The sequence below is a fragment of the Octopus bimaculoides genome, chromosome 23 (assembly GCF_001194135.2).
Source record: "Octopus bimaculoides isolate UCB-OBI-ISO-001 chromosome 23, ASM119413v2, whole genome shotgun sequence".
NCBI classification, from domain to species: domain Eukaryota; kingdom Metazoa; phylum Mollusca; class Cephalopoda; order Octopoda; family Octopodidae; genus Octopus; species Octopus bimaculoides.
In genome coordinates, this window is record NC_069003.1 from 26,347,323 (window position 1) to 26,351,147 (window position 3,825).

At 37.8% G+C, this 3,825-nt stretch overlaps 1 protein-coding gene across 2 annotated transcripts in view; it reads left to right on the forward strand.

Annotated features, from left to right (window-relative positions):
- The window catches only part of LOC106875439 (3-((Z)-2-isocyanoethenyl)-1H-indole synthase), an 18,843-nt gene that overhangs the window by 13,282 nt on the left and 1,736 nt on the right, over window positions 1–3,825 (forward strand). The gene's annotated exons all lie outside the window — the stretch shown is intronic.

Below are 3,825 nucleotides of genomic sequence, written 5' to 3' on the forward strand. Positions count from 1 at the left end.
CTATCTATCTATCTCTATCTATCTATCTATCTATCTATCTATCTATCTAACTCTCTCTCTCTCTCTCTCTTTGGAGAGAGAGAGAGAGAGGGTGGCTGGCTGCAGTCATGCTGGAGCACCACTGTGGTCTTGCTAATTTCCTCAGTCTGGGGTGTTTCACATCACCACCCCTGTATGTGTCTTTGTCCCAGCTGTCGGCCCATTTGGTGTATAAGGGAGTTTGATTCTGCTGCCCTTGTCTGAACCTTATGTCAGGCTGATGGTGTTGTGGAGAGGAGGATGTCTAATTCCTTTTTGAAGATATCTACTTCCATTTTACACAGATTTCTTAATTTTTGTGGCAGGGCATATTTGTCATGCCTTCACTCCAGATCTGTTGCAGTAAAACTGCAGTCTTTTCTGCCTTTACCTGTAGCTCATCTGCTGCTCTGTTTCAATCTTTCTAATGTAATGGTGTTGGACTACTTCAAGCTCTGCTGTTAGTTTGGCACTATGTGGTGGCCATAACTGGGAGCAGTAGTCCAGGTGGCTGAGAACAAAGGTTCTCCATAGAGTCAACTCGGATTTTTGGTCCCTTGTCTTGAAGGACCTCAGTATAGCCATCCTGACAGCTGTCTGCATCCTGCCAGTTGTCTGCATCCTGCCACTTTGTTGCCATCTTGGTAATGTGCACATAAAATGATGCTCCATTGCTTATACTGATAACCAAGTTTTTCACTGCCTGTGACTCTGGGATTGCATTGCCATTGGGTCCTATATATGCAGGCTGTAGTGTATTCGTGAGTTGATAATGCAGTGCTTGAAATTTTCCAGCATTAAACTGCATGTTTACTTTGGCCCACTTGTATATCGAATTCAGGTCCTGCTGTAAGCTTGTGACATCATCTTGATATTTTATTACCCGTGATAATTTTGTATTATCTGTATAGCTAGTGACAGTGGCTGCCCAAGTGCCCACGGGTATGTCTAAGAGGGCTATTATGAACAGTAATAACCCCAGAACAGTTCCCTTAGGATTTGAGTTTCTTCAGAAAGAACACTGTTGGTTACAACTACCTGACTTCTATCTTTAAGGAAGTCATGCAGCCACTCTCCCTATGGCATATACCGTGATCTACTTTATCAAATGCCTTTGCAAAGTCAAGGTATATCATGCTGAGATCTGAATGGTTAAACAGTTGATTCAAAACCCGGTTATAGTGCTGTATGAGTTGTGTGAGACAGCTTCTTCCTAGATGAAAGCCATGCTGTGTATTGTTCAGTGGGTCATTTTCTTCTAAGAACATTATCAACTTCTTTCTACTGATCCACTCTATGACTTTACTGATATGTGAAGTCAGAGAGATTGACCTGTAGTTTTTGGCCTCTGCTCTGCTTCCACCTTTGTGGATAGGGCATATAATGCCTTCTTTTAGCTTTTTAGGAAGTTTACTACTTGCAAGGAAACTCTAGAAAAGTATCTGATGTGGTTTTGCTAATGCCTGCTTACATGACTTCAGAAGAATAGCTGGGAAGCCATCAGAACCAATTGTTGAGCATGAGCTCATTTCATCTATGGCCACTGTTACATCTGTCTCATCAAAGTTGATTTAATTGATGACTAGTGCCTCCTTTTTTAGAGCTGCAATATTAAAGAATTCAGCTGGATTTTTTTATCTGAATGTATCCAAGTAGGGAAGTGAAGACACTTTTGAATTGTTCACTAAGTATCTCGCTTATCCTTCTTGGACCCAGTGTCAGTGAGTCATTCCCTTGGAACAATGGTCCTATTTTACATTGTATTGTGGAAAGATGTGAGGTGACATGACATGACCTTTGCTACTTACCATTCCTAAAACCATTACATCTGCTGGAAACTTCATGTGCACCACTCTGAGGATATCAGAAGAATCTTAAGTTGTTTTTTTTAAACATACAACATGAAAGACAAAACTGTGTTTGCATAGACAGAATAATGAAATGAACTAATAAGCTAATTATGATCTGCGCTGGAAAAAAGAGAGGTTTAGATGTACCAGGTTGAAAAACAAGGTTTCTTATCTGAGCATCTTCTGATTTTCTACCCCGATGTGTTAAAATGAGATTGAGGAATCTGAATGAGCTAGTTTATATAGGGTGGGGTGGAGTGGAGGAGAACGGAAGTAAATGTTGGGAGAAGCAAGTGGTTATCGAACAGAGTGAGAAGACCAGAGTTAGGCTGGTCAAAGATAGAACACGAAGAGGTGGAATTTTGAGATTTAGGGTAACATAATTTAACGAATGGGTTTAACATAGCTGTGAAACAGCAAAAACTCAGGCTGCCAGTGTGAGAGAATATTATGATAATAACGAGATAGAATTGGACATTTGAAATTCTTAACTAGAGCTATAACCAAGAGTTTTCAATTAGCTAAACTGTGACAAATTTAGATAAATGAATGAATAAGTGATTATAATAAATGAACGTGAAAGAGAGAGAGAGTTTGATTGAGCGAAGGGATCTTAAGTCTTTTTTTTTAAACATACAGCGTGGAAGACGAAACTGTGTTTACATAGACAGAATAATGAAATGAACTAATAAGGTAATTCTAATCTGCACTGAAAAAGAGAGGTTTAGATGTACTGGGTTGAAAAACAAAATTGCATATCTGAATATCCGATTTTCTACTCCTTTTGGTGAGGTGTTAAAAGGAGATGGGAGAATCGTGTGAAAACCTGAACCATGACCAAAAGTCTAACAGGAGAAATATCAGATGATTATTTGCAAATTCTTCTGATATCCTCAGAGTGGTGCACATGAAGTTTCCAGCAGATGTAATGGTTTTAGGAATGGTAAGTAGCAAAGGTCATGTCATGTCACCTCACATCTTTTCATGGGGTCTTAATACTAATGGTGCTTGATATGTTGAGGTACTAGAGATGGTTGTTAAGCCCTGGATGGCTGATGTATGCTGTAGGTCACTTGTGCTGCAACAAGACTCAGCACCTTCTCACAAAAAGCCACGTAACCCACAAATTGATGCCAGATGATCTTTACAATCATGTAGTGCTAAACTTGACCTCCGAACTTGCTAGACTTAAATCCCATGGACTCTTGCATTTGGGGCATTGTTGGAATAATACAACTTCATTGAAGGCCACCACTTCCTGGATGATGTATGAAATGAATAATGAGTATTTAGTGCAGGCATGTCAATGATTTTGGTCCCATATTGAAGCAGTCATCGTAGCTGAAGGGAGATTCAAGGAATAATCTTATGAGAAAGCTTATCAAAACATAATTGTAATTAAATTACATTTGTTTTTTGACACATTAGATTTGTTTTATTAAATTAACAAATATGTCTTCAAATACCTCTTGCACCCAGTATATGCATACACATTATATATATATATTCATGTTCACACACACACACACACACACACACACATATATGCACCTGAATGCATACATATACACATACAAACTCCTTATACACATATATGCACCTGAATGCATACATATACACATACAAACTCTTTATACACATACATACAAATACAGGAATAGAATTCAATTGGTTCCACATTCCTGATCACTATACAAAATGCTAATTTACATAAAACTATTGTTATAAACGGTTGTTATGTTGTCACACATATATATTAACATATGCCCTGGCTACAAGTGATATGGTAATATATGAGTGACAACATAAAACCAGATACATATTAACATAAATTAACAATATGTCGACTGACAGCTTTGAAAAAAACAGAAGACATTATATATATATATATATATATATATATATATATATATGGACACTCCTAGAAATCGAAAATAAGATCAAACTCTTTCATTAA